General features: G+C 42.1%; 1 protein-coding gene across 1 annotated transcript in view; it reads left to right on the top strand.

The window, feature by feature from the left end:
* MCC (MCC regulator of WNT signaling pathway) overlaps positions 1-19,501 on the top strand; it is a 191,392-nt gene that overhangs the window by 75,039 nt on the left and 96,852 nt on the right.

The raw sequence follows: 19,501 nt of genomic DNA, 5'->3' as shown, positions 1-19,501 counted from the left end.
AGTAGATAAATGGCAGCTCTTCTGTGACTTGATTTTTTTTTCATGAAAACATAGTGAACAATTAAATTTTAAAAATCAGCTGATGACAGAATTGGATAGATAATCCAAGTATAATCTCTGGTTTTTTAATTACGTGAAAAAATACTGTAGTTGAACCTCACTGAAAAGGGAGGCTATCTGAGAGTCATTTGAAATTGTGTGATTGGATGCTTTTTTTGTTGTTGCAGTTCTAGACATGCTAACTTTATATGAGACTAGGGACTAATTTTGAAACTTAAGTAGTAACCTCAAATTGCCAGATTAATTGAAGAACTAGGTGCAATACTGGTTGATGTGAAGGAGAATATGGCAGAATACTAATGACTATGGCTTTTTATGCCTGGATAACTTTTTAAATTCTGTCAATCTGACAGGGCATCATTAGTTTTTCTTGTTTGATTGATGTGGCAGAAGAAGAGTGTTTCTTTGTTTTCTGAAGAATGAAAGATGCTGAGAATGAAAATAAAACATCAAGACAACTAAAGCACTTGAATGAAGAGTTTGCCTTTTAAAACTACAAAATTGAACAGGCTTTGCAAAACCTAATGCCAATTAGAGAGTTGTTAGTCATAGAAGAGACTGGACATTATTGCAAATAGAGCTGACATGTAGTGCAGTCAGAGATAGCTTTGGCATTTTAAGATATGCTGACCAGGTTAAATCATCACAAAGCAAATTTAGACCAGAACATGTATTGAAACTTTTCTGATTACTGATTTAACTCCACTTCTGAATCGCAATGTCTTAAGCTGTTCTTTTCAAACTTACTGTCAACTCAGCAAGGATAGACTGTGTTACACTATTTAAAGTTTCACAGCTGTCAAGAAAATTTGCCTGGATTTGAGCAGGATTTCCTTCTGGAAATCAGAGTAACAAGGAAGTAGCAAAAGTGGTTAAATGATGTTTCATAATGGACTTGGCTGCACAGACAGAATGTAATAAGTAGAAGGTCATCCTGTACATGGTCTCATTTCTCACTTTGCAGTAGTTAATGATTTGTAACCAGATACAGCATACAATATGATTGAACGTAGAATTTTAAGAGGAGATTTTAGTAGATTTTGAATGTTTCTGTGTTAGAGTTGGTAGCACGTTGTCTTCTTTGGGTCGTTTTTTGAGACGTGTTCAATTGCTTTATTTTGGGAAGAGAAATGGATAAATAGATAAATGGAAAGAAAGGTATTCACACTTCTGTTTGTTAGAAATTGATCAGGGCCGAAGCCTTTATTTAGAAACAGCTCTTTTATTAAAGGGGAGCTCGGAGGGAAGGCCGCCACCTGCCGCTGTAAGGGGGTCAGGATCCGAGGTCGGGTTTTTTGGGGTGGAGAGTCCCAGCCTCGCGTGCACGCACAGATCCTCGCTTTGGCTCACTCGGTCTAGGGGTGTCTATGCTGTCCGTCACCTCGCAAGTGGTGGTTACTGCAGGGAGGCTTTCCTCCAGTCGCTTAGGATGTTTCTTGTACTTGGAAGTCAGCTGTTCTGCAGTCCATGACTTAGTTTTCTTAATTATTCGATGTTTGTTCTTGGCTGGGACTCCTGCTCTCACGATGTCCTCCTGGGAGTGTCACTGTTTTGCATAGGGGGCAGGGCCTTCTCAGCAGCAGCAGGCGGGCGGAAATGACAAGGGAGAGGGGCGGAAGTAGGAACCAGGGAGTACAAAACCATAAGGGAACTGAGGGTTACAAACATTGGGTACAGAACATGGGTTTCAATACAGCAAGGTAAGTCAACAATTTTCAGAACATTAACTTAGCGGCTATAATAACCAACAGCTTCTTTCTTTATGAACTTTAGCTAACTATTTTCAACAATATCCCCCCTCTTAATTTTTGATCGGGACATAGTCCCGCATCAAGATGCTGCCTCAGACTCTTCTGGATAGAGCCTTCGAAGCTTTTGAAATTGTTGGTATAGGCTTCTTGCAGTTTGTACCTCTCTAGGGCTTACTACGGTTGTTTTGCTAGGCTCTTCTTCTGGGGCCTCTAATTTTAACATAGTTACTTGTTTGGGGCTTCCGGCAGGGTCTATCTGGAGGGTAGACTGGACAGTTGATGTAATTAGCTTGATTAGGCAGGGGAGTAAGCACGGGAGGACCAGGAAACCGGCGAGGGACATTAAGATTATAAACACTATTTTCTTCCACCAGGCTCCTTTGAATGACCAAAAATTATCCCACCAGTCGGTGTTTACAAGTGGGTTCCATTTTTGTTCTCCTACATAAGCAATTTTTCTGATTTCTTTCGAAATATTTCGGATTACCTGGCTTTTGTCATCGATCTCAAGACAGCATTCCGAAGTGTTAAATTTACCACAAATGCCACCTTCATTTGCTAGGAGGTAGTCTACCGCTAGCCGAATTTGGTAGACTACCGTTCTGGTCTGAGCCAATTGTTCACTGATATAATCCAGTGCCAAAGCCGTTTTGTTAGATATCACTTCTAGTACTGCCTGGAGCCGAATTATTCTATTTAACATGTATATGGGGGTGCGGTAACCCCAGGATCCATCTTGGGCCCAGGTGGCTGGCCCATAGGTTTTTATGATCCTTTCTGGTGTCCAAAGGTCACCTTTCCACTTCTGAGTACTTCCAAGATCGATGACATGCCTCCGCTTCTTTTTCATGTGGTCATACAAGGGAACTCCTAAATGATGTCCCGACTCCTTTCCTAGGAGGAAAAAGGCCGGTTTGATGATTCCGACTGTACATATTCCTGTCCAGTCATCTGGGAGGAGGGTGTAGGCTTGGTCGCCGCATATCCAGAATAGATATGACGGGGCTTTCCAGTAACCTTCCTGGGTTTCTAAGGGGTTTTCCCAGTATTTGGATATGGTTGGTATTCCTCGAAAGGAATTCCACCCTCTATTGGGACACTCGTATAGACCGTATTCATCATGATACAAACAACTACTTTCCTTCTTTTCACTTGCCCAGTATGTTTCTGCTTCTTTGGGTATCCATCCTTTTTTTCCCCCTTTCATAAACATAGTTTGTTTGCATGGCATGGCCCCTACAAAGGTTTTGTATTTTCTTCCTTTCCTTTGTATGCATACCTCTCCAATAGCTTTTGTTTTCAATTTCCATTTTTCGGCCCTACGCCCACCTTCCTGTGGAAGGTCTGGGTTCATTTGTAACCATCTTAAGATTTCTAAGGGGGTTAGGCTCATGCCTTCCCAGGGCCATACGTCTGCCATTTGGGTACTACCACAGACGAAGCAATTTGTTATATTTAATTCATGACTTATCTTTTCCATTAATTCTATAAACAGATTTTCACTATGAGCCTCGTTTAATTCAATATCCCTTGGAGGTATGAACTTTTCTTTAATTAGATCTTCAGCCCCTGGGATATTATTTAGATTTTCAATGCAGAACCACTCCCTGATAGGACATTCTCCTGTCAGGCGCTGCCCAAAAGGGGCAATGTTTTTGGCCAGCCAATATTTTTGTCCACTTTCTTCACATACAGCCAATTGTGCCTTATTAAAACAAGAAGGGTGTATTTGAGTATGGACCTGAAAGAGAGCTCGCAAGTCTTCTCCTTCATAGACCGGACTATAGCACCGTGGGCATCCTCCTTCCGCCAGGCTCGCGGCAATTAGGACTACCAGTAACTTGACCAAGAGTCCGGTGTGGATCCCTTTTCCTGATACCACCCGGGCTTGCCTCTTGGTAACCGGTCCTGTTCTTGGAGGGTTTGCACTTTTCTCTCTTTTTACTTTCCCTTCTCTTTTATTTAATAATTTAGTTGACGCCTTACTGGGAAAATGTTCCATGAGGGGACGAATTAATTTTGGGTTTAGTATGAAGGGTACTATGGGAGGAGTATTGCTTTTTGGCACCATTTTTTTTTACAAATTACTTTAACACAACAACTTACTCGTTCTATAGAGCTATACAACTGTAACTTTATAACTTAGTGATATAACTGTAACTTTTAACTTACTTATACTATAAAGCACTACAACGGCAACTAGTAACAATGTTAGCAACTGAACTTGCAACTTTGATCAACTTCTCAGGCTTTCCAGTCTTCAGTCTTTTTTTGGTTCTTTCCTCAATGTTACTTTCAGGGTCTTAGGGTCACGTCTAGAAGTCCACTGGTGGGGAGTAGTTGCAGAGCCAGAAGGGGTGCACGGTGGGGGTAGGGGTCCTTTTATTCGAGATATGTGCGTCCACCCTTTTTCCTGGGTTTTGATGGCCGCGTGGGAGGTTAGGAGAACTTGATACGGTCCTTCAAATCTGGGAGACAGAGAGGTGTTGGCCCAGGTCTTTACTAGTACCCAATCCCCAGGTTTTATGTCATGAATGTTAGCATCTAAGGGAGAGGCTTGAGGGAGATACCCTTTCTTTCTCAACTCTTCTAAAGTATTGCCAATTGTCTCTAGATATTTTTGAGCAGCTGCCTCTCCTTCCAAATATCCTCCGGAACTAAAGGGGGATAAGAGGAAGGGGAGCCCAAACAGCATTTCGTAGGGTGATGCTCCAATGTCTGATCTAGGTTTTGTTCTAATTCTTAACAATGCCAATGGGAGACATTTTAGCCAATTTAATCCTGTTTCTTGAATTAATTTTGTCAGTATATTCTTAAGGGATTTATTCGCCCTTTCAACTCTCCCTGAGCTCTGGGGGTGCCAGGGGGTATGTAATCTCCATTTGATGCCTAAGGCCTTTATTATATCTTGCAAGATTTTAGCAGTGAAGTGGGAGCCTCGATCTGAATCGATCGTGTTTATAATTCCATATCGAGGGATTATTTGCTCGAGTAAGACTTTAGTCACCACATCTGCTGTTTCACGCTTAGTGGGGAAGGCCTCTACCCAACGTGTTAGATGGTCTATTATTACTAAAAGATATTTATACCCTTGGACTGAGGGCATTTCTGTGAAATCAATTTGTATGTTTTGAAAGGGCCGGAGGGCCAATTCCCTTCCTCCTAATACGGGCTTTTTCATTTGTTTTTGGTTTGTCTTTTGGCATATGAGGCATCCATCTGTTACTGCCTTAGCCATTGCATGTATCCCTATGCAGAAATATTCCCTCAAAAAGTGATTAGCGATCGCGGGTGCTCCCCAATGAGTTAGCTCATGGATCTCTTTTAGCATTTTGTGCGCTAAAGCTCTGTTCAGGTATTTTCTTCCATCAGGTGTTAACCATTCGCCCTTATCCCCTTGATGTAATCCTATCTTTTTCATCTCCTCCCATTCTTGTTTACTATGAGCTTGCTCGAGTCCTTTTTCTGGGATGGGCGTAATGTTCCCTATTTTTAAGATTTTGGTAGGTTCTCCTGCTGTTCTTGCCGCTAGTTTTGCTGCCTGGTCTGCCGCCTGGTTTCCTCTTTGTTCTACTGTATCGCCTTTTTGGTGCCCTTTAATATGCACAATAGCTATTCCTTTTGGTTTCATCAGGGACTTTAATACCATTTTAATTAGATCTTTATGTATTAGTTCTTTTCCTTAGAGTTAAGAAAACCTCTTTCTTCCCAAATTTTACCAAAGGTGTGGGCTATTCCATATGCATATTTTGAGTCGGTATAAATTGTCCCTTCTTTTTCTAATAGATCTAATCCCCGTTTCAAAGCATAAACCTCACAGCATTGTGCAGACCAATGCTTAGGTAATTTTCCCTGTTCAATTACTTCTAGCTGATGTTCTCCTTTTTGTTCCACCACCGCATACCCTGACATTCGCATCCCCTCAACTACCCTCGAGGAGCCATCGATGTACAGTATTCGACCGTATGACAGAGGCCAGTCCTCAAGATCATCTCTTACTTTGGTCTGTAGGCTAATGGTTTCTAAACATTCATGCTCCAGTTCCCCTGGGGCTTCCCCCATTAGAAATTGGGCTGGATTGATGTTGGCTGTCTTTTTCCACTCTAGGTCATTATTCACTATTAATGTAGCCTCATACTTTAACATTCGAGAATCCGATAACCATTGCTGAGCTTTTTGACTGAGGATGGTTCTGAGGTCGTGCGGTGTATGTATTTTGATTTTTCCATGGAAAGTTAATTTTTGGGTCTCTTCTAACAAAGTTGCTGCAGCGGCTACCGACTGGAGGCAGGTAGGCCACCCCCGGGCAACTGGATCAAGCAACTTGGAAAGGAACGCAATGGGTTTTCGATGTTCTCCCCATTTTTGAGTGATGACACCATAGGCCATCCCTTCATTTGCATTGACAAATAGATCGAACTCCTTTCTTAGGTTGGGTAAGCCTAAAACTGGCGCAGATTTCAATTTAGATTTCAAATTGTCTAGGTGTTGGTCATCTTCATTTGTCCATTTAATTGGTTCAGGCTGAATTAATTTTTCATACAGGAACTTTACATTTTTTGTATATTCATCTATCCAGAATTTACAGTAGCCAAATAGGCCTAACAGTTTCCGAACATCTCTTTTTGTTTTAGGGGCTGGCAGAGCCAATATGCCAGACACCCTTTCTGGGCTTAACTTTTTGCATCCTTTTTCTAATATATGTCCTAAATATGTAACTTTTGGTTCAACAAATTGTAATTTATGTTTTGAAACTTTTAGACCTTTCCTGCCTAAGAAATTTAGAAGTTCGATACTGGTTTTTTTGACTTGCTCTTGATCTTCCCCTGACACTAATAAATCGTCAACATACTGCAAGATTTGTGTATTGGTCTCCGGTTGAAATGTTTGTAGTAATTTTTCTAACTCTTGCCCAAATAGGTTTGGTGATTCTGTAAAACCTTGAGGGAGCCGGGTCCATCTTAGTTGTTGTTTCCTCTTATTCTCTGGGTCTTCCCACTCAAATGCGAACCAGTCCCAGCTCTCCTCGGCTAGTGGACAGGCCCAAAAGGCATCTTTTAAGTCAATTACCGAGAACCATGCATGCTCCCTAGGCACCTTGCTTAGCAATGTATACGGATCGGTTACCACCGGGTGCCTGGCTCGGGTTCTTTTGTTGACCTCTCGGAGATCTTGGACTAATCGGTATTTGTTCTCTGTCTTTCTTATTGCCAAGATTGGCGTATTGTGGGGGGACATGCATGGTTCTAATATTCCTGCGGTCAAGAGTTGGTTTATTATTGGGGCTAATCCTGTCTTGCTTTCTACTGACATTGGATATTGTCGTACTCTTACTGGGGGGCCTTCTTCTTGCATCTCTATTCGGATTGGAGGTATTTCTAGGTGTCCGTATTTTCCTTCCTCCGCCCATACCTCCGGTCTTATTTTCTCCAGATCCCGGGAGGATAAGACCATCATTTGGGCTACCATTCTGCCTTCTTTGGGGATTACTGCAATTCCCAATTTTACCTGTAAGTCCCTTCCTAGAAGATTTCCTCCCAGCCAGGGTAAGTAAATAAAATCGGCTGTTCGTTGCCTGAAATTGCCCCTGACGTTCACTTTTTCCACAATACTGGCTTTAAACGGTTTTCCACCAGCTCCGACTACTTCACAGGTTTTATCGCTTAAAGACGTTCCTGGTGGGAGTTTATAAAAACTGGATCGGTCTGCTCCAGTATCAACAACGAAGGTTACTTCAATATTATGGGGACCCACTGTTAATTTTACTATGGGCTCTTCTAGGTGTTTCATGGGGTCCCCCATTGTGAAGAGCCCGTGACACCCCTAGTCGTCAGGATCTTCTCCCCTCAAGATTTTCTCTAGTGTATCCTGCTCTTTTAATATTTCCTCATCAAAGGCCATTTGTTGACAGTTTCGTTTGAGATGCCCCTCCTTTTTACAATAATAGCACTTCGGTGGTTCTTTATTTCCCCAAGGACGGCCCCCAGCTGGCATACCTCCCTGTCTTTTTTCACTCACATCTACCCCCGATTGCTCCCTTTTCGGTGGTCTCAGTGCATCTGGTTTTATCATCCCTCTCACGCCTTCCCTTGCTACTGCTACCATCACTTTCGCTTTTGACCTGTTCTTTTCCTCTTCTCTCCTTAGATAGACTTTCAGGGCTTCCCTTAATAACTCATTGACATCTTTATTCTGCCAGTCCTCAATTTTTTCCAGCTTTTTCCTGATGTCTGGCCAAGACTTTGTTACAAATTGCATTTTCAGAAATGACTGCCCGTCAGGGGTGTCGGGGTCAATGCTAGAGTATTGTTGTAGATTTCTTCGTAACCGATTTAACCAAGTTGCTGGAGTTTCGTCTTTTTCTTGGGAATTGTCAAATGCTAGTTTTGCATTACTACACCTTGGTACTGATTCTTTTATGCCTTTCACTATTAAACTTCGATAATCCTCCATACTCCTCCGGTCTCTCTCACAATTAGGTTGCCACCCAGGGTCGATTATCGGTAATTTATAGTCACCGGGTGGTCCTGTCCTATTTTCCCGTTCCCAAATCTTTATTCCAGCCGTCCTGATTAATCGTACCTCCTCTGGGGTGAATAGTATGTTTAGAATGGAATTTAGCTCCCTCCACGTATATATGCTAGCCCCTAAGAATTGATCTACCTGGTTTGCCACCCCGACCGGATTTTCCACAAGGTGACCTAATTCTTTTTTGAAACTTCTCACCTCAGAGGCTGTGAGGGGAGCTTCTACAAAACCGATTCCTCCGCTTATCCCACCCATAGGGACCTCCCGTAATGGAAAAAGTTTTGCTTTGGACCTGGTGTAATAAGGATGGTTCGGGGGAGGTGAGTCTATTTTAGTATTTCCGAGCTCTGATTCCCAATGGGTAGGAGGTGGGGGAACTACCGATGGTGCGGGAGAATAAGCTTCTGATGGTGTTGAGGGAGGTACTACTAAAGTAGCGGGTGAATGCAGTAGCGGAGCCTGTGGTGTAGTAGGGTGTAAGCTCTGCGGGCCTGTAGGGGGGGGCAGAGGGGGTCCAGGCTTGTGTCCCAAAGCAGTATAGCTAGATAAGCCAGGGGAGACCTGGGAGTGAGGTTGGGAGAGACCTGCTGCTGAAGAATCAGGCGAGGTTACTTGCGAAAGGGGAGGTCGGGCTACATCAGCGACTTGGGAAACGGGAGGAGGGATTTGAGCGATTTGAGGGGGAAGAGCAGAGGGCTGGGGCACCGGAAGAGCACTATGGGCCTGGGGTGCCAAGAGAGGGGTGGGGGCCTGAGGTGTTGGGAGAGGAGTAGAGGTTTGGGGTACCGGGAGAGAAGTAGGGGCCTGGGGTACCGGGAGAGGAGTAGAGGTTTGGGGTACCGGGAGAGGAGTAGGGGCCTGGGGTACCGGGAGAGGAGTGGAGGTTTGGGGTACGGGGAGAGGAGTAGGAGCCTGGGGTACCGAGAGAGGAGTAGGGGTTTGGGGTACTGGGAGAGGAGTAGAGGGAGAAAATGGTGAAGAAGGGGTAGTGGACACTACTGGATACTCCGGTGGGAGAGGAGGGGGTAAATGTTCTAAGGGGTCCCATCTATGCGCGCTACGTTCCTCATTTCCTCCTTCAATTTTCTCCTCTTTCTTTTCCAATTTACACACTTTAACTCTTCCAGTTTTCAATCCCTGTCTCTCCCAATAAGTGGCATATCGGAGCTGTTTCGAGTCTGAGTTTCCACTGGCCCGTAGATGTTGCACTAATTGTGTGCACATCCATGGGTCACTGGTTCCCCATCTCGGCCACTTTTCAGAGAAATTTAAGGTGGGCCACACTTCCACACAATAGTGGATCATCATAATTTTATCTAACCCCTTCAGATCTTCTTCTAGATCCCATCTTTGTAGCAGTTGCCCTAACGGGCTATCTAGGGGAATAGGGCCATCTTCCCCTTGGGTCTCTTTAACTTTTCCCATGCACTGTCCCATGCTTACACCTGGAGCGTTTTAAGGCTTACGCCTAAGGCTAACCCCACACCTGGAGCGTTTTAAGGCTTACGCCTAAGGCTAACCCCACACCTCGTGGATTTACAGGCTACCACGACACCCAGGAGGTTTACGGGCCACTCCCACACCCCGTAGATTTAGGGCCACTACGACACCCAGGAGATTTGTAGGCCACTCCCACACCCCGTAGATTTAGGGCCACTACGACACCCAGGAGATTTGTAGGCCACTCCCACACCCACGGAGGTTTTCTACCACGCTCTCTAGGTACCAGCGGGGCCCTCCGCTACCCGGCCTAACCTAGAGTGTGGGGAGTGTGCTGTGCTGCGCGGGAGGGGGAGGGGCTTGGTTCACCCCGGGGGTGCCTCAATCACACAGGCTTCTTTCGCTTCCCCCTGTTCCCGGCCAGCCCCCTCGCGGGGGTGTGGAACCGCGGTACTAAGGGGTCCTCACTCGCTTCGGTTAGACCGGCTACCGGCCCCCGTCTCACTCACTCTCTCACCCCCGTGCCCGCCACCGGCTTTACCTTCCTCCAAGCGTTGTCCTGGTCCCGCGCTGCTCCGGGTCCGGGATGGCCAGCTGACCCAGAGGGCGTCTTCGGGGTGGCGCCTTCCCTTCCGACGTCCTCTTCTGGGCGTGGCCGGCTCCCGGACGAGCCCCCAAAATTGTTAGAAATTGATCAGGGCCGAAGCCTTTATTTAGAAACAGCTCTTTTATTAAAGGGGAGCTCGGAGGGAAGGCCGCCACCTGCCGCTGTAAGGGGGTCAGGATCCGAGGTCGGGTTTTTTGGGGTGGAGAGTCCCAGCCTCGCGTGCACGCACAGATCCTCGCTTTGGCTCACTCGGTCTAGGGGTGTCTATGCTGTCCGTCACCTCGCAAGTGGTGGTTACTGCAGGGAGGCTTTCCTCCAGTCGCTTAGGATGTTTCTTGTACTTGGAAGTCAGCTGTTCTGCAGTCCATGACTTAGTTTTCTTAATTATTCGATGTTTGTTCTTGGCTGGGACTCCTGCTCTCACGATGTCCTCCTGGGAGTGTCACTGTTTTGCATAGGGGGCAGGGCCTTCTCAGCAGCAGCAGGCGGGCGGAAATGACAAGGGAGAGGGGCGGAAGTAGGAACCAGGGAGTACAAAACCATAAGGGAACTGAGGGTTACAAACATTGGGTACAGAACATGGGTTTCAATACAGCAAGGTAAGTCAACAATTTTCAGAACATTAACTTAGCGGCTATAATAACCAACAGCTTCTTTCTTTATGAACTTTAGCTAACTATTTTCAACATGTTGGCCATTAATTAAATTATTATTTTGCTTCTGGTCTCACCTAAGTGCAATTAATCAGTGTTAGTGGATCATTGCTGCCGTCACAGCATATAAACTCCCTTAATGACATGGTGTTCATGTGATGTTTAAAATTCTGCTGATTTGGTACTATGCATAAGAAAAAAAATGTGACTTTGATATTTTTTGGTAGTCATAATTTGTCTAGGTCCTATACATTTACTAAAGATTTATCTTTCAGTTAACCCACTTTGGGCTGAATTTTGCCTGGGGTGTAAGCAGCATTGATTTCAATGCGGTTACGTGACTTGTAACTGTGCTCCTTACCTCATGGAGCTTGTGGCTGCAGCATGGTGGGGGAGCAGTCAGGGACAGAACACGATACACTTCTCAGCTCCTTCAAGGACAACAGTGTCAGTTTATTCGTGGAGGGGGTTCAAAATTGGCGCGCCTGACCATATCGTATCACGAGGTCGTGGTGCCGCCCAGCTCCTTTGATCAGTCGCATGTTGGCAGCCTAGGTGGAATCCAATTGGGTGAATATCCACCCAGGGGCTGGCCCATGGTACCGAACCAGGTTTCCAAAGCAACCTTAGCACAAACCAAGCTTGTGCTGCAGCAGTGCATTACACGTCCATGCTATCAGGTCTCAGTTCAGCCACAATCCTTTCTTCCAGCAGCATTTCTAACAATAACACTCTCATCAGGGCAATCTCATCAACAACCAAAATGTTTGTGGCAGCAGCAGCAGTAGTCCTGAATGCTTAGTTTATTGATTGAGCAAAAGCCATTCCACTTTGTGGATAGTTTTTATATTTGTATTTGTGCTGCTGAGCTACTCTGGAGCATGCCCCATGCAGATTTTTTCCTTTATCCCATTAGACTAGATTCCCTCTAGCAGCCTTGGTTTCTTTGGTGAACATTTTTCTTCTGCAGGCACAAACCACCCTCTCCTATATATGTCTAAAATGTTCTCCTTGCTGATTGATCACTGATCTCATCACCTGCTTCTTCTGCTGTACTATGTTAGACTTGCATTGCCAGTCCTCAGCTTCATTTTTGTAAATAACTTCTCTCCATTTTCCTCCCCCTTTCCCCTTACTCTATGCTCTTTCAGATTCTTTCACTTTCCAACCAGTATTTCCCTAGAGTTTGTTGCTGTTTGTGAAAACAAGTAGTACTGAATCTGAGGGGAAGTGAGGTAACAGAAATTGTTCTTGCCTGCTCAGGCAGCAGCCAAACAAGTGGCATGCAAGATAAAGGATTTGGCCTGGGTGAGAAGGTGGAATGTTCCGGGCAGAAAGCAGAGGTAGGGCTGGCACTCTCCTCTTATAGCGTGGTTTCTGTTTCACTAGCGGCTGCCCTGCCCCTGGAATTTTTTGCTCTTCTGCCTTCCAATGCACTTTGTGCTATTTGGGCTGAACCATTGGCTGCACATTCTGTGAGGATCTGGGAAGACACTTGCAGGAGTGGGACTTGAGAGTTCCATGTTGAAATGGAATTTCTTTAACGATTGAAGGAGTTGCAAAACTTGAATTGATGAATGCTTAGGTAATTTCTTAAGCTTTAAGTAAGACCTAAACCTGCAGGACATCAGATTAGAAGACAAACTACTGCATGGTCTGTGTTTCAGAGAGTGGCTGAGAATAGATGCTTTGTTCAAAAGTAAGGCAGTGAGTATTACTGTGTCCCACCTAATTTCAGCAGAGAAATTTCTGAGCTAGAACTAGAGCTCAGAAATTTGGGGATAGGCCATTCTGCTTAATGAAGGTTTTGAAGGGTTTTTCTTGCTGAAATGAAAGAGTTATTTGAATCCATGAAGCTGCAAATATCATGTATGTGGTGGGGTGGTGATCCCAAAGACTGGTGGCATATTTTATGAAAGTCCTTTTTTGTTTATATTGAACCTGACATCTAATTGTTTTCAGTGTCACAACTTCATTTTTGTATTATGAAACAATGAAGAGTCATTCCTTGATTTTCTTTTTCTTAACAGTTAGGATTTCCTTAATAGTCAACTCCTTATTGTAGTCTAATTACTTTGCTTGATCTAGCGTTGGATTGTCCTTGCCATTCATCTTTGTTTTATTTTGTGCTTGCTAATGTCTTTGTATATGTGATTTACTTGTCACTTAATAGCCTTACCCTCAGAACTGTACACTGGGTTTTATATTTGTTCAGTCATTTTCCCTCAAACATCTTTAAAAATATTTTCATAATATTTCCTCCTTGTTTTATTCTACAGTTGAAATTATTTTTTCTTATCTTAGTACATGTGATGTATCCACATTGATTTTTCATTCTTGAATTTGGCCTGAGTGGGAGGGAGGGAGGTATAGCAGCTCGTATTGAGGTGTCTTTTAGATCTTTAGTCAAAACAATGTAGATAACACACTAATGTTTTGGCTGTTGATGAACAGTACTTTCTCAGGGTCACAGGTTTTTCTGTTTCTTATTCTTCCCTTCCTCAGTCAAAAGATTAGGGTGAGTACAGATAAGAATTGTTTAGTAAGTGAAGAAGTGGAAGAAGAGAGAAGGAAAACAAAAGTAAAAAAACCATGTAAAGGCATTTGCTCATCACCTCCCACAAGCAGACTAATGGCCAGCCAGTGTAAAGACTTAAAAAAGGTGATGCATACTGGATGCATATTAACCTGAGGAGTTGCTGCTTTTACCATCACTAATGATTTTACCAGATGCTGCCAGGAATGTTGTAAATGTAACAATAAAATAAAAGAACAATAGAGGCTAATTTTGGCAAAGAGCTTTAAAAAACCATTTGTTTTCCAAACTCAGGATGTAATGTTGTTCAGGTGAAGGATAATAGTAGGAGGGCACCATGATTCTGTAAATGGTTGTTTATTAAAATATTCTGAAGTAAGGTGAATATGACTGCTATTGAAATAAATGTGTTCAGGAACTAGGGTATGTCTAAGTGTTTAATGGATGTGCAGACAAATCTGTTTTACGTGCATGGAGGTACTGAGATAATTCTGTGAAAAGTTTTGACACAACATAAGAGGAAAATCATTGGGGAGATTTCTCAGTAACAGTAATTGTACTCATGCAACAGCATAAAAGGGAATAGTTTCATGACACCTGTGAGAAATTGGCTCTAAAGTGGCGCTATTTGTAATGGGAAAATCTTTTTGCTGTAATAGTTTTGGGTGACAAATTACTGTCTTCAATTTAGGCTTAAATTTAGTCTAGAATCCATTTCCTCTGTGATCAGGGGGAGTGTAAGTGATCTGAAAAAGGTACAGAAGCTCTTCTGATCATACTTTTCAGTAAATGTGGTAAATAAGGGGTGTAAGAGTCACATTTGATATTGAAGAATGCAAATGCGAAATTTACTTATTTATTATCTGACACCTGAGCGGACCATGTGATTACTGTTACATATATACATACATATATGTGCATGTATATATACATGTATGCATATATATAACAGCAATATATCTGCATATACCTGCACATACAGCATGTGAATCTTCCAGGGAAAGGCAAAAGTATTTTAGAAATATATTCTTTTGAGCTCACAGTCATGCCTCAGACAGAATGAGCTTTTACTGCTGAGACTGTCCAGCTGCTGCTGCTGCCTTTTTGAAGTTGCTGTTGGCTGTAAGGGGTCTGGCTCAGCTGGGCATCCACTGAACTTCTCAGCTGCTTAGTTTGCATTGTTGCACAGGGATGCAGCCTGGAGCCAGAAGTGACTCATGCCGATGGCTGTGAGTTGCAGTGGCTCAGGAAGAGCTTTGTTCTCTGGAAGTAATACGGGAAGTCGATTGGGGGAAGAACTGCCTGAGCTGCACCTCCTTACTTTCTGGGAATGTGAGTCAGGGCCACTGGCCTTGCCTCCTGCCCTCCTTTCACAGCTCAGAAAGGATGCAGCAGCAGGTTTTGTTACAAGTGTTTTTGTATTTCGGTAAAGATACCTAAAGGTCAGAGACAAGGCTATTTTCGCAACAGGTGAGCTAAACGCGTCCAGTCATCCGCTGTGCTCCACATTACCTGATTTATCCTGTGATAAATAAAAACTTCAGTGAGAGAGTTGTTATATGCCAAGTTTTCTGAACACCAAAAGACTTCCTTTTTGTGGTTAAGGTGGAGATACTGACATCCACACAAGCTTGCTTTTTCAACCATGCATCTTTAAAACCCTTTCCCCATCTGAAATGTGGAAAACACTGTGAGGTCATGGATTTACAAAGTCAGTACAACTTAAAAGTATTTTAAAAATGAGAAGCTAGAAGAATACTTAGATTTATTTTTTTTTTTTATAGCTAGATCATTGACCTATGATCAGAACATCATTACATGCTTTTGTATGATCTGCATTTTTACATGAAAATTACAATTATAAAAATGGTATTCCTGTACAAAAAGAAATATGCTACCTTTGTTTTCCCCAAAGGATTAATGTGCTTGGAAAAAACAAACACAACAGTTGTCTTTAGTTTATAACCTTGTAAGTATTACACACTTATGAGTTAAGTAAATGCTGGAAATGTTTTTCAAAACGTTATGATGGACTGAATTTGATGTTGAACAGGAATTAAGCAGAAATGTCCCCAGAACACAAAGACCTGAAATACTGTGTCCCTCAATGTGATGGTTGTCAGGTTGGGAGCTGCAGAAAAGCCCTGCATCTATACATCAGTAACATAAGAAAAGCCCTTGTGTTTTGTTAAGAGTTTTATCTTTGCCATTTTGTGTCAGTATTAAACATCCATATGTGACCATATGTGTAACTGAAAAAGAAAACCCGAGGTGTAAAAGGCATCGGTGGTTTCATTCTGTCTTACAGAAATACTTCTGTTTTTAGAACTTGGCTGGTGATTTCATTTGTGATAAATGAGGCAGAATTGAATACAGTAGATAACTTACAAGTCATATGGGGGAAAATGGGAGGGGGGGAGAACAGAGAAAATCAGTGTTACCTGAGGAGACAGAAGGAGAAGGTGAAGTGTTGAAAGGTGCAGTTACAGCACTGTGGGTTTTCTAATGATGATTGTGCTTCTGAAGTTCTGCATGCACATTCCAAGGACCTTGTAGTGCTGCAGGTTCTTACAAACAGTTTTTACTCTGTGCAATGACAGCGAAGATAGGTACAGCATACAAAAGCTTGCTGTCTAATGCTTGATATTCTGATTACTACTGCAAGGGCAGGAGGAAGAGGTAACTTGAAGATAGATTTCTAAGGTAGACCACTTTGGTTATTTTCTTTTGCTGTGACTCGTGATAAATACTGAAGGAATTAATCCCGAACAGAGAACACATGTAGGTTGCAGTCAGAATTAATATTTTTCTGGAACTTTCTCATTTGAATGCCCATGAATGTGTATTAGAAACATACTAAATTTAAAAAAAATCATGTTGATTTGTAAAATATAACAGTTAATTCATTGGAAAATCCTGTGTTCCAAAGAAAGCAAGAAGTTAAAGCAATTTAAAATACATTTTTCTGTCTATGGGCTCAGGGTGTCAAACAGATTGGTTGAAGTAATCATACAGAAGTTCAAGCATGTACAACCCCAAATTTAAAGAACATGAAAACTCGAAATAATATTATCTTGTCAATTTAATTGGTTTTGTCCCTGAAAAAAACAGTTTCTTTCTACTCACAAAACATGCCTGCAACATAAAACTTATTATACTGTTTGCATTGAAACGGTAGGTGTGTACTAGTTAATCTGAATAATCTACCTGACAATGACAAACCGATTAAAAACTGAATATATGTTTTGCATGGGTTGTTTCATTTAGGTGGTATCAATTTAGGTAGGTATCACTTTGTGGTACTTTGCTCTTACCTGGCTCCTGGAAGCCAGGGAAGTCATGCCAGGGAACGACCCCTGGTCATCCCCAGGGCTTTGTTCTGAGGCAGGGGGCAAGTCAGTGAGCTTAATCAGGGGACTGGGCACTCTGTGCTGCCTGGAGACCTGCTGGATTGGTGTGTGTTGGTGCTTGGGTGTTGCATCCAGTGGGTACTATCCATGAGGCTTTGGATTGAGGATGACTCCGCTGGAGAGTGAATTAATCCGGCTGCTTTGTGCAAGCAGGGACTGCCCTGTCAGCATAGAATGGGGTGGCAATGTGTAATCTCTGTATCCAAAAGAGGACATCCCCCTGTCTTCTGGGAAGTGTGTTTGGGAGGTGCAGGACCTGCCTGATGCAGCATGCATCAAATTAGCATTGTAGGTGAATGTTTCAAAATAGATCTGGCAAAACCAGTGTTGGTGAGTTACCATATCAAACTTGTCACTGAGGCAGATAATTGCTAGGTGGAGTGATGCAGCCTGTGTGTTATGCAGGAGGTCAGATTAGATCATCACTGTTTCTTCTGGTTTTGAATTCTGTGACTCTACTGCAACCAGTTGTTCCATGCAATCACTGTCCATACTTGTTTATCACCGGCACACCCAAATTGTCTTGCACCCATATGTGGCTGACACTGTAATAGAGCTGCCTGTTTTCCAGAGCATGAAGAGCTTTCCCATAGGTAAAATGTGGTAAGGAAAATGGTCTTTTAAAATTATATACTTGTATGACATGGAATCAAATCAGTGAGGGGTGAAGGGGTATAGAAAATGTAGAATTTTGTATTAGAAATTCAAGTATGCATGACTAACTTACGCTAAATCAGTAGAACCTGTTTTAAACTGAAGTAGCACTCCAATCAGGTTTGGAAGTAGAAATAATAAAAATACAGTGCAAAATTGTGTGTTATGCAGATTTATGTTGTTATTATTATGTATTGTGTATGCTGTATATTACATGTATTACGACTTGCAACATGTTGTTACTATTATATATTATCATGTTCTTAATACAGAATTAAGGACAAAGTAGGTGGGTCACTTTGAAGTAAGCTGCAGCTGCTTGAAAGCCTTTACTATTATGCTGGTTGTGTTAGTCTGTTTCCATCACAGAGTATAGGATTGGACAAAAGATTGGTTCAATCAGATGCATTTGATATTCTTGAAAATGATGCCTTTTTGCAGTTCAGCAATGTGTAAGTAGCCCTATATTTGTTTTGGTAAACCTTAATGCTCCTTTTTTTTTTTTTACAAGGATGGTTGAAGGCATGAATTTACCTATGCATGCAATTTTAGGCCAAATCTGGAGGCCTGAGTAACAGAAGTTTAACTTCATTTGCATAACAATTACTTAGAGAGAGATAAAAGACTTAAGTTTTCTGACAGTTTGTATATGTAAAAATATGTAAAGACTCTTATATAATTATGGAGATATAAAAATACAAAAGTAACCCATAATTATTGATAATTTTTTTTTAGCTTACATGAATATGAGTTAAGTTTTAGCTCTGCAGATCTGTTGGTCATATTGAACCGGTTAACAATACTGCAGTGCTGTCTACCATGTTTGTGAGGGAGAAAGCTTTCTCCTCCCTGTGTTTGTGGCCTCCCAAAAGTAACTCATTTGCCAGGCACATTTCTTTTCAAGAAGGAAGACATTATTTTCGAAGAAGGACAAAAGTGAAACGGATGCATTTTAGAGCACTGTTAATATTTTAATAAGGTTTCAGTCAGCTTTATGTATTTACTGCCTTGCTTCAATTTATCTGTCTCTTAGAATGCCTAATTTTATTTGGAAAAATTCAAATTGCTGTGGATAGAGTGATTGTCATTCAATATTAATGAGTAACTGGTAGATTTTCTTCCATTTTTGAAGGGTCCAGGGTAAAATGATAAGGTTGTTGAGTGTTTTCCTTAGTCAAACAAATACTGCATTTGAGATGGTATACAAATTTTCCTCAACAAAGCTTATTTAAAAATTACTGTGAAGGCTTATTGTTAATAGCAATAAATAATAAATTCTGTGCTTGCTGTTACCTTTTATATATTTTAAGCATTTTAAAATGTCTTTCTGACAGATGGCCTGCATAGCTCTTCTGTTGAATTAGCTATACCCATTAAAAGACGGAACATAAATTGGTCATATGAAGCTGTTAACTGTTCTAATGTAATTCAGGAGCACTAGGCATAACACAGGTTTTTGGTACAACACCACATCTTTCTGATTATTGTCTGAGGAATATTTTGCAATCCATACAAAGAAAATTTGTGTATAGAGCTATTGCTTTTATTTTGTTTTTCTCGGACACTCTTTGCTGGTTTTATCTGTGTGGTTTAGCTGAATATTTGGGGTGCTTTGGATGGATATTAATGTAGTTTCTCTGAAACAGAGTTCTAAAAAGCAGTTTTAAAAAGTAATGATTAAAAATATGTTTGAAATCCAGTTTGCACTTACAAGAATAGGCAGAAGGTTTAAAAGCTGAAAGTAAAAATGAAAATTTGCTACAGAGGCTACTTATGAGCTTACCGCTTTCGCAAGGTGCCCAAGGATTACTGTGGTATTACAGTTTTACTTATTTGTTAGCTATAAATGCAGACATTTTGGG

The sequence above is a fragment of the Oenanthe melanoleuca genome, chromosome Z, assembly GCF_029582105.1.
Source record: "Oenanthe melanoleuca isolate GR-GAL-2019-014 chromosome Z, OMel1.0, whole genome shotgun sequence".
NCBI lineage: Eukaryota > Metazoa > Chordata > Aves > Passeriformes > Muscicapidae > Oenanthe > Oenanthe melanoleuca.
Note: the sequence above shows the minus strand (reverse complement) of the source record. Positions and strands in the feature narration are given on the sequence as shown.